The sequence below is a fragment of the Acromyrmex echinatior genome, chromosome 4 (genome assembly GCF_024713525.1).
Source record: "Acromyrmex echinatior isolate Ae372 chromosome 4, ASM2471352v2, whole genome shotgun sequence".
Classification (NCBI taxonomy): Eukaryota; Metazoa; Arthropoda; class Insecta; order Hymenoptera; family Formicidae; genus Acromyrmex; species Acromyrmex echinatior.
In genome coordinates, this window is record NC_141855.1 from 8,251,198 (window position 1) to 8,263,458 (window position 12,261).

General features: G+C 32.0%; 2 protein-coding genes across 4 annotated transcripts in view; one reads left to right on the plus strand and one right to left on the minus strand.

Annotated features, from left to right (window-relative positions):
- brat (tripartite motif-containing protein brain tumor) overlaps window positions 1-12,261 on the minus strand; it is a 132,628-nt gene that overhangs the window by 92,097 nt on the left and 28,270 nt on the right. Inside the window, exons 1-2 of one of the 3 annotated variants that reach the window (XM_087405447.1) lie at window positions 5,965-6,300; window positions 3,653-3,732 (exon numbers count right to left, since the gene is read on the minus strand). The exons of 1 other annotated variant lie outside the window; for it this stretch is intronic. The gene's annotated coding sequence lies outside the window, so the exon portion shown is untranslated. Of the gene's footprint in view, window positions 1-3,652; window positions 3,733-5,964; window positions 6,301-12,261 lie in introns of those variants that run through there. One more of the 3 variants, XM_087405448.1, reaches the window with a different exon arrangement.
- The window catches only part of LOC105152455 (pfs47 receptor), a 76,255-nt gene continuing 70,412 nt past the window's right edge, over window positions 6,419-12,261 (plus strand). Inside the window, exon 1 of the mRNA XM_011066762.2 lies at window positions 6,419-6,519. The gene's annotated coding sequence lies outside the window, so the exon portion shown is untranslated. The remainder of the gene's footprint in view (window positions 6,520-12,261) is intronic.

The following is a 12,261-nucleotide window of genomic DNA, read 5'->3' on the forward strand; positions in this document are numbered from 1 at the left end:
GTAATTTATATAAATATATTATCCTGATTGCCAATAAAAATGACATATTTTATATATAGATGATGAACGATATAATTAAGAACTTCCTTAATACATATAATTTAATTTAAATAATCATATTTAAAAAAATATAAATTGTGATTATTTTGTTTGACGTAAAAATATGTCAAAATTAAATCTATTAACGGAATTATGATAGTATGAAATAAATAACAATTTTAAATTAAAGAATGATAGGGAGGCATATACTTTCTACACTATTATATTCTAATATACTTCCAATATAAAAATCCAATAATTAATATTTTATATAGATTAAAAAAAATATCATTATATCAATAGTATTATTTTAATTAAAAGTAATCTTGTTAATAACAATGAAAAAAAATAAAATTTTATTAAAATAAAAATATGACGTATTTTTTTCATTAACAGTATTATAGAATCAACAAAATTATTTTTGTTTTCAATAAAAATAATGTTGACATAACATCATTTTTCTCAGAGAATAAGAAACGCTTATATTCGGATAAATATATATAAGTATCAAGAAAGCAGAATTAATATAAATTAAAAATAGAAATATCGAATACAGCAATTATTCAATCAATTAACAATCGATTGTCGTTAAGTATATTTACAAGTCTTAAACGCGAGCGAAAAAACAATCGTTTGATTTGAACAATCTTCCTTCAAGGTCGTAGCGAGTCTTAGGAAGAGTTTCATGAAAAAAAAAGAAAAGTAAAAGGGAGATTGTGACGTATCGGTGAGAGCAAAAGCGACCGTGCTGCTTTGACGATTTTTCTCGCCACGGAAACGTACCAAGGTTACGTCGATGCTTTGTTGCGTCTCGTGCCTGGAGCGTCGATTTCTCATGCGAGTCATTACATTAAAAATCGCACTTCACAAAAATAGCCATCTTTACATAATAAGGATAACGAAAATCAGACGGACACAAATCCGTGATCATTAATCATCCGTAATCGATTCGGGAATTTATTTAGAATTCATTTAGTATTTATTTTAAACGATAACATTTGACCGCCTGTGCTCCAATTCTTTAAGACGAATTTGGAAAAGGAACAACTTACTGATAAATTTGTATAGATAAAGTTCATCTAACAATTCTGTTTGACCTCAAATTTACAAAGATTATAAATAATGATTATAAACATATATATGCTGCGTCAGTAAATATTGAAGAAACAATTCCTCGTGAAAAAAAAACAAGTAAAGAATAAGTTTTTCTGTGAGATTGCGTGAATTTTTTTTTTAAATTGATTATTCAGATAAAAATAACGTTCGTTCATTTATACGTAAACACTTGTTGAAACAATCTGTTGACTGACAGCAAAATATTCTTCACATCTGACTTTAGAATTTATTTATGTGCGATTATGTTGCAGAATACTGACAACGTTAGTTCATTAACCTCTCAAAATAGCAAGATACATCAATCGCGATACATTTTTTGTATACAGAATTTGGAGTTCGTAATAATATCTCAACTAGATAATTATATGCACAACGTTAATTTTTAATCTGAATCATTAATCACAGTTGGAGTATTTTTACACTCCAGCAACAAAAAAGTGTGATTTTTAAAATATTGTTTTGTTTGGATGTTTAATATATCTCCTTTTATCTTTAATAACTTCCTTTATAAATTTTTAAATAGATAATTCCATTGAAAATTCACAATAAAAAAACGTTACATAAACCTTTATTGTTTAGAAATCCTGTCATAAGCTACTTCACATGTTTATTTTATTTAATAATTTATTCCATTTTTATTTATTTTTTCAGAAACTTGTGATTAAATCCATAATTCTCAAATACTAATAAATCGGAAAACAATCAATATACAGTATATAATATTATGTAGTTAATAAGCGATTTTAATTACAAAGTAAAAACATCCCAAGTGAGTTTACGTAAAAAATAACTACTCGTGGATTAACAAAGTAGATAAATAAGTACACAGATACTCTAAAAAAATTTATTTCTATATAGTTATATCTCTTTCAATAGTACGTACGGTTTTACATTATTTATATCCTTTTAAGAGAAGAATATAAAAATAATGAACTTTAAAACTTCTAGGCAATATTTTTTATTTTCAACTTTCCAGAAAAAGCTTTTTAAGATAATTGTGCGTGGAGTGCTGTGGCCATTTACCTACTTAAAGGTTAATATGAGGACAAATAGATTTACACTTGAAAAACTCAAGAGTTCATAATCGCTTTTCTCACACGATCGATAAGAACTCACTTTCTATTTTTTACTCCGTCTTTCCACAATTACCTCGCTGATTCCTATCGCAGATTACTGAACACCCTGTGCAACAAGCTTATCGTCAACCCACTGGAGATTCTCTTTCTCGTATCTACTTTCGTTCTAAAGCGCGTCCGACGAAAAACCGTAATAAAAAAATGATAATTCCCAGGATCTTTCTCCGTCCCTTCCCGCGAATGTCTCGGGCCGTAATTTCTTCGGGGTGTGTCACGACCGGCAGCAACAGCCGGCTGTCTCGACCGATTTTACGCCGAACCTCCTGCCATGACCGTAAAAGCGCGCGCGGGAGACGCAGTACGAGCGTAACCGAGGCGGTTTTTTCGTGTACGCACTGCGCCGCGTCGGTTGCGTACGTGCACGCACAAACACAAGAGAAGCGAGAACGAGGACGACGAGAGAGAAGCGTTTATCGCCTACGATCCGTCACCTCCCGCACACATGTTGAAGAGATTAAGGCTTTTTACCCGGTTTCTCTCCTCGTGCAAGCCGGCCGCTCCAAATCGTCCTCGTCGTTCTCTGCATGGACATCGAGGAAGATGCGCTCCTCGCTATAAAGTTCCTATTAGTCGTAAAAGTCTGGCCAATCTTGTCCTATTTTGGATTGGCTGCTTTCAGCAGACTCAACAGTTGAGTGATCGATCGATTGATGTATTCTTTTAGATTCAAAAGTTTGATAGGATGATCTAGAAGGATACATTACGTTGAAAGAAAAGATTAGCTGCTGCAGCAAGTTAGATGATAAAATATAGAATAGCATTTTTAATTGGCTGCAGCAGTCAATTTTTGATTGCCAATCGAAATTTTATACTTGCGGATAGGTTAACATAATTAAAAAGTTGGCAGCAGCAAACAAAAATTGACTGTTGCAGCTAATTAAAAATGCTATGCCATATTTTATTAATTTGCTGCAGCAGTCAATCTTTTTTTTCAATGTAATAATAGTCAACACTCACTCAACTCTTGAGTCTCACAGTTACTGGCTGTGTTCAGCAGAGAAGACTAATCAGTTAACACTTAATGATTTTTTTAATATTATATGATCGATTTTTGCCTTTAGTTCTTCGCTGAATCTAAGTGTAGGAACCAATTATATTAAAGAATCACTAAGTGCTAACTTAATTTTTTTCTGCTGAAAGCCATTAGCATGATGAAAAATGGCGGGGCAAACTAGATGACTGAGCACGTGAAAAAAATTGAAAAATAGATACACGGAACACCTTGATGCACATATATGTGTATATTTTTAATGAAATTAGAATCCTAGAAGATTGGCCACTTTTCTAGAGATACTAGTCCTTGGAATTTGCGACTGATGAAAAGTTTCGTTCGTTTTCACTATATTCATTTGCGTACTCACCAATACGGCTGTCACTCGCAATCGTCTGCACCGTCGTGACTTCGGGATCCAAATCGGATAGGAACTTCGAGATTACGTACCTGTAATTGACAGACGAGTCTTTGTCAATACGCTGCGCTCCGAAAAGTCTTTGAATTGATATTGAACATATCTCTCGAATCGACGAGAAATATCAACACGGTTTGAAATCAAGCGTGAACGTGCTTGGAAATCATGATTTACGTAATGCGTGCTCGCGTACGAAACGATCATGTTTAAAGATTCGGTTTTTCATTTTCTGCTTAACTTGAGGTTGGACTTGCGTCCATTTCTAACGTAGTTCAACTTTAATCTCGATTTAACTTACTTCTTATCTTATTCTAATCTAATTCTGATATGAGACCTGTAATTACATCAGTTGGTTCTTATTTCAAGATCATCTTAAAGACTGTATACGCTTTCCGTAGCCAATTAGAGCAGAAAATTTTTTTACAATTCTTGACTATATTTGGCTAATTCTTACATGTCTTATACTTGTTTCTACCAATGTAGTTTAATTTTAATCTTGGCTTAATTAACTCTTCATCTTTTTCTAGCTTTAAGAATTAAAAAAGAATCAAGAATAAATTGAACCGAGATTGAAATTAATCTACATTGGCACTTTACGATTAGAGTGCGTTTGAAAACATTATCGAGTACCTCCGAGTATCATTTTATCCTTGTTGTTCACTGAAACTTAAACAAGGACAAGATGATTCAGGTAGTAGACATTCAGGTAGGTAGGAGGCATTCAGGTAGTTTTCAAACACAGTCTTACTATTATAAAAAGTGTGTGCAGCAAGCAGTTCTAAGTAATTAATGTTAATACTACTCTGTGCTTGGCTTATGACTGTACTGTAAACGGTTTCAAATACAAAATCCAACTAAAACCAGCCTAAAAATCAGAAAATAATAAAAAGTAAATTAAATCAAGATTAAAGTTAATCTACATTGATAGAAATGTAAATTAATTTTAATCTCGGTTTAACTTATTTTATATCTTTTTCTGATTCTACGGCCGGTATTCCTAGTTGGTCCTTAATATTAATATTAATGAATAAGGATAAAATAACGCATCATGTGCATCATGCGTGAAACGGAACGCACTCCTAACCTGATGATAATAGGTCTGTTCGTGTTGCTTGCACTTTTTTACACTTAGCATCATTGCTTTCTCTCTCTTTAATTAATTCGAACATGTATTATGTCCTTTTAAGTGTAAAAATTTTTTAAAATTTCAAGCAACGCAACAGACCTAATGTAAAAATTGTATTTTTAACATTATATAACCTCAAGAAGGGACTGAAGGTCCCTTTGATGCAAATGCATCAAATGGTAGAAACAATACCTAAAAAATAAAAATTATATTTTTCTAGCTATAGTTAATCTATTAAAACTGATGATTTTGTAGAATAACTTTTAAAGCTACCATTACAAAATCATTAGTTTAATGATTAATCAAGATTAATCAAAGCTAGAAAAAAAACACAATTTTTATATTATTATCAAGTTAAGTGAGGTTAAATAAAAAATTAACCAGAAAATGAAAATGGAGTAATACCCGTTTTTATCACTGTAAATTAATTTTAATCTCGGTTTAACTAACTTTTCATCTTTTTCTAATTCTAAAAATTAGAAAAAGATAAAGAATACATTAAATCAAGATTAAAGTTAATCTACATTAGTAGAAATTTTTTTAAGTACTAACAGTTCGCGGAATGACAAAGCTGGGAAGAATATTAAATTCCCGAGAGAACTCTTCGCGGAATCGACATTCACACACGCATGATGTTCTCATGAATTTAAGAAACGTGGTGTTCTTATAAACCTAAGAACCAGACGAAAGAAATGTCTCGTGAAAGAGAATCTAAATATTTTCACCGCGCGAGGATAACCGGTCGCACACGCAGATTCCGACATTCCGACGGCGTATGAAACTACGTGTAAAAAGATAAAGGAGGTCTCATGCCATGATTCTTACAACGCACAGCTAACGTACACACAGATGCGCCGTTGAACGTCATTGTTGGAAAAACGCATGACACAAAAACCCTGTCCCGTATATTAAAGCGTCACTCGAGCACTCGAGCACTCGAGCACTTACGAGCACTCAAGGCCTCCACGAGGGATTATTCTCCCTACATTTGACTAGAAGAAAACGCAGACTCTTGATTGTCTTTGGAATCGAGAAATCCTGACTCTTCAGAGTCAAAGATTCATAAGCGGAAGAAGAGAGGAACCCTGTATCCCTTAACTCATGGGCTTTTATCGTATTGAAAATTTCACACGCTCACCTCTCGAAGCTGGTTGAAGCATCTAGAAGCGTCTCCGCAGTTCAAAGACACGCAGTTATTTTTGAAGGTTAGGTTTTTGCCGGCTTGTGGCTCGAGAGAACAGCCGGCACGTGCCGGGTTCTTTCCGACGAGACACGTCTCGAGGTGTCCGATAACGCGACTCGATGATCGTGGGTCAAATTTAACGTGCGATTCCGTGGAACACGTGTATACTCGCTAAAGCGACTCCTTGACGACCTCACGTACACGAAAAACTCGACTTTTTCGAACAACGATCGCTCTGCACGTACCGGCGCACGTTCCATACACACCCGACGCCGCTCGCCGCTCGCGCGTCCTCCCGCCTCCCGCTGCGCTCGGCCGTGCTCGGACGCACTCGGCTGAGCTCGGCGGCGTTCGGCCGGCCTCGGTCGCGCTCGAGCCGCCGCGCCAGCACGAATAGCCGGAACAGCCCGAAGTGCCCGAAGTGCCCGAAGTAACTCGAACGTTGCGACGTACATCGCGTAGGTGGTCGCGTATTCCCGACGAATCAATTCTTTTGGACGGAAGGATGAGGTTTGTTTGCATGTCTGTGATCTTTTCGATAAGCCGTAGAAATTTCTCGTTTTCTTATCCTATCTTTCGATCGCTTCGACTCAATCAGCGGCGACGCCGTTCTGGCGCCTCTCGCGAAGAAAAGAAGACCGATTTTGTCTATGATTTAAATTCAAAGATGGAGGATCTCCATATTCGTAGTAGAATATAGAAAGCGGGAAATGTCTTTTGTTTGCTTAAGGAGATCCTTCTATTTGACAATTGCAAGAAGCGGCGCCTTGTACACAAGTTCGCGATTCATGCGAGACTTGAAGACTTTCGATCTCTAAACTCATGTAGGTCGACATGTAAGTCTCCTTCGAGCATACCTCGCATCGTTTCGCCTGCGGGATTCGCGCGTCGTTCATTCAAACCGCGCGAACAAGCTTCCAAGGCGCGCGCCGGAATAGACTCGCGCTATTTACGCCTGGTACAAATTCTCCGATCCTAAAACGTAAATTATTTCCAACTACTGCTATTACTACTATCTCGTCGATAACAGCATCTTACCGAGTTATCTAAGGCCGGAATCCAGACTACGCTATTAAAGATTGAGATTAAAGATTGAAAAATTCAAATTTGATCAATCGAAACAAAAGGAACAAAATTTCTTTGTCTTTATTGATCAAATTTCAGTCTTCAATCTCAATCTTCAATGCGTAGTCTGGTTTCGGTCTTAGATAGTCAGTTTTCATTTGCATTCATGTTTGAATACTGAGAGAAAAATAGTATTTAAGACTATAATTGTATGGTAAAATAATTATGATTAGGAGTTTCATTTTTATGATTATTATTGCTATAATGTTAGTAATAATAACCATATATATATCTATTTCTCAATTTTGAAAATTATAATAATTTAAAATATTAATCATTTATATGTTAACTATTTGTGCTGAGAATGGCTCAATTTAGCGCCGACGTGTAAAATTTATAAATCAATGTATTTTCAATTGAATCATTAAATGAATTTTTGTATTAATTTATCGCGCGCAAATCCATTTACCGCGCCAACTCCTAATGGCTTTCGCTTTATTATTTTATTGTTTAAATCAGTAGGAATCTTTTAGTGTTTTAAATTTGACATCTTTATTTTACGGTTATTGTTGTTATTCAAATATTAATATACTAAAGTGTGTGTGTGTATCAAGAGATAAATAATAAATAAAATACTTTTATTCAGTAACTATCGTGATTATAACGAATATAACTATTTTTTTACTATTTATGTAGTAATAATAAATAAAAAAATTCCTCTAAAAGAAGGTATAAAAATACTACAAAAATATCTTCTTAAACTAAAAAGATACTCTCTTAAAGGATTTCATGAAATTTAATATCAAAGATAAAGTTTATTTTAAAGCATTAATTGGCAGTTTTTATTTCTTGTTTTAAAAAATGTTATGAAAAAACTAAAGATTTTCAGAGTGTGTGTGTATGTGACTATTAATAGCTCAATTGACTATATTTGTATTGATATAACCGTAAAATAACTATAAATATATATATAGTTGTCCCAAAAACTCATATCAAATTTATACAGTTATCAGTTACCAGTTATTTTACCTTTATAGTTGTCATGATTATGTTTTTTCTGAGTATGTTAAAAACAATTTCGTTCGAGATTTTTATTCTTCATAGTTCCTTAGGGGAGTATTCTTGCTTTCAGTATCTTTCCCATTTTATTATTTTTTGAGAAAAAGTATAAAAGATATAAAACTTGATACATTAATTTTTTTATATTTAAATGTTCAAACTTTTTAAATATTATAAAAGATTTTTTTGGCAATTATTTGCAAATCTGTGTACACATGTCAAGATAATCATGCCATCTCATGTCATGACTTATGATACAAAAATTACTTGAAACAAAAAATTCAGAACCTATTATAAGTATAATTTACGTTCGACCCACATCCAAGTTAAAACATTGGTTTTTGTGAAAAAAAAAATGATAAAGTTTCAAAAAGAAGTTTAATTTTTTCGCTGTTTTTGTTAGCTTTTTCCTTACTGGAAAAATCGAAAAATTGAAATTTTTATTTAATTATAGGTCGAATAAAAAGAATATTGATAACTTTTCTTAAAAATTTTATTTCAATTCAGATTAAAACTACATGAATCATTATAACAATAGTGAGTCGATGTTTTTTTAACGTGCCTATACAGATTTGCAAATAATTGGCAACAAAACCTTTCACAATGTTTAAAAAAATTTATAAAGAGCATTTAAATATCAAAAAATAAATGCATCAAGTTTATAGCTTTTTAAGTTTATAACTTTTATATAATATTTTTTTCTTATAAAAGAGAGTGTAAAAATAGTACTGCGAATCTTAAACTAACAAAATGCTTTCCTAAAGGATTTCATGAAATGTATCAGAGGTAAAGTTTATTTTAAAGCTCATTAATTGGCAACTTTTATTTTTTATTTTAATTGTTATCTTTATTATATCTTATATATATATATATATATATATATATATATTTATTTTATAATCTTTATCATAATTGATTCAGTAATATAAATCTCCGAGTACATAAAGTTGCAGTACTTTTTAAAAACTTTCCAATAAAATCCGAATATAAATGATGCATGCAAATATCAAACGAATTTAGCTATTTCTAAAATGTTTTCATACTTACGATGCCAAAAAAATATATAAAAATTTCGCGAATAATCAGTTGAAAACACTCGAATGCCACGTCATGTCGGTTGACGATTTAATTCATCGCTTTTTTCCAAGAATTTTTCGTCAAGGTTATTCGACTGTTTAACGCTCGATCGAGTTCCTTGACTTTTCATGGTTTGTTTGAATATTTCGCACGGACATACCGGGCAGACGCATTCGCAGCATATTATGGTTTACTGTACGTAGAAAGATACTCTACTCCCCCCACTGTATGTTATACGTGCGACCGACGCGCATGTGAGTTAGGAATGCCAGACATTTCGACAGCCTTTACGCTGCAGCACAGCGTGGATCGATAAAATTGTGTGTGATGGATCATATATACGCAGTGCAATCATGTAAACGCATTATGCACTTCGGTATTTCGAGTGGAGTCTGTGAAATGTGTATATACTATGCTTTGTCTGGCTGTTCCGATCGTATTAATGCAGGATATTAATGCATCGATATGACTTTTGCCTTTGTGTATATTGTCCCATAGGGTGTGGCCTAAAATTATTATTGAAATGAAGTTTGAAAATCGTCCCGTCTCGTATTATTTAAAATTGAAACAATCTAGTTTCTTAATGACTTTTTACGAAAATCTGAAAAATCAAATTAATCCATGAAATAAAACGTAATGAAAATAAAAAACTCACGCTTTAATATTAATCTTTATTATTACACATTTAGGTCAGCCTGCATATTTATTTTTTTTCCTTCTTTTTTAAATATTAAGCGCACCAAATAATTAATTACAACTTTTTAAATTTTACCACCTTCCAAATACTTTCTAAAGATGTTAAAGTATATGTAAAAATCACTTAATTTTTATATGTATACTTATAAAAACGATGAAAATTAACTCCTTCAGATTTGATCTTATTGAAATCATATTAAAAAAAACTTTTTAATTCCATTCAAGGATGCTTTAATGAGTAATTCAAATTAAACAATTAATTTTTTTTCAAAATTTTGATTATTTTTTCAATATTACATTATTAATATTAAATATACATTATTTATGTATATTTGATCTCAGATGATGTCAATAGAATTAAATAATTTCAACAGATAATCTTCAAATTACATTATAATGTATACAGGGTCTAAAGGCATTAATACAGGACACAATCCATCATGTATAGCAAAGGACAAGAAAATTATCGCGTATATAAAGAGTTAAAATTATGGATTTTGCAAAAAATAGAATCGTGCAGTTTGGTTTCGGAAGAATCACGTTCCTCTATACAATCTGATAAGTATGCGGAGAAAGAAAGAAATAGAAATAGAAAAATCTCAACTAGTAGAGGTTTCCAAAGTTATACGTGGAACAAACTTTAGGATGCACATAAGCGGGTTGAAAATTTATTCTTCTGACAACTTTTTCGCGAAAGAAAAATCGAGATATATTTTTTTTTCCGCACAAACGCGTTCTTCATAATAATACATGACGATTTTATTCGAAAGTTTGATAATCGCATGTGAGCATTTAATTTAACCTGACCTGTTTTTACTATAACCAAAGAGGCTTAACTTTACATTAATTTTTTACTCTCACTAATGCGCAATCATTTTTACTTCAAAAGTTATTCTGAAGCACTTTATATCTCTTTTTTCATTTCGTGTTTAATTCCAAACACAGAGTCAATATCATTAGCAATCTCTCGATTAATTAATGCTTAGTAATTTCCTTTCTTCCTAATAAACTGTAATCCACCACATAAAAATAATTAAATTTATTTAGGCATATCCAAAATAAATCTTTAATGTTCTCGTTATAAATAGTTAGTCATTTCATAATATACTCTTGACATTACTAATCTCATACAACAAAGAAAAAAGAATTATTCTTAAATCAACCATAATATACTCATATATAAACAAAAATATTGTAATCTTGCTTTAAAGAGAACTCGTATTGATATAAGATTTTTAATTGAGCAAGTCTTAAATTGAATGCAAAGTAATACTTGCATCAAAACAAAGAAGGATGTTAAAAAGAGGTCGATTTTTGCTCATAAAGATGTAAATAAAAGGAATAGCGATTTTATAAATTTTGATTTCCTGAATACGATAATGTTAATAAAAAATTCGAGATCGATACCTTAAAAAGAGAATACCTTAAAAAATAAGAATATTGAAATTTGTCAAATATATCATATTTATACTCAATTTTCAAAAATCGACCTCTTTTTAACATCCTTCTTTAATTAAATCAAGACTAATATCTTTGAAGCAAGATTACAATATTGTTTATATGTGAGTATATAATATTATGGTTGATTTAAGAATAATCTTTTTTCTGTATGGCGATAATATAGCTTTCATTCGAGCCTTATCAAGAATTTTTTTCATTAAATATAGTTGGTTACAATAATATATGGATATTGCAAAGGAATGATATTGTGTAATTGTAAAAAAGAACATCTTTTTTCGCGAGAACAAGTTGTAATTGGTGCAAGGTTATGAGCTAACATACATATATTAATATATGTACAAAAGAGTTGCGAAAGAGTTTAGTCTCGCTCCTGCATCGCAATAAAATAATAATGATACACCATGAACTTTCTTCTAGAAACGTGCACTACCGCGACAAAACATTGCAAGATGAAAAAGTAGCTTAAGGTATGTTCGCTCCCACTTTCTTGTTGTTATACATGAGAAACGAGTCCTCGTTCCGAGCACGACGAGAGTGAGAGTAATCCCGCAACTTTCGTTTATTCCTGCCCGACAACCTCGTGATGTCATAAATATGACCGCGTATCGTAATCCGAATTGGCATTCTCGTGGTGAAAGGTAGCGATGGAGAAAAAAGGTTGATGCTGGAAACGAAAATATTAAAATCATACCAGCGTTTCTCAAATACAAAATTTTGCATATTGACTTACAAATATTTTTATTAATAGAGACATTTTCTTGAATGCTCCATAAAAATTACATTTAAGTATACAGAATAAAGTTCCGTAATTCGTAATGAAACAACTTATGAAAAAGAAAACTAAATAAACAACTTCGAAGGAGTTAACGTATATAACGTTCGACAAATTACAAA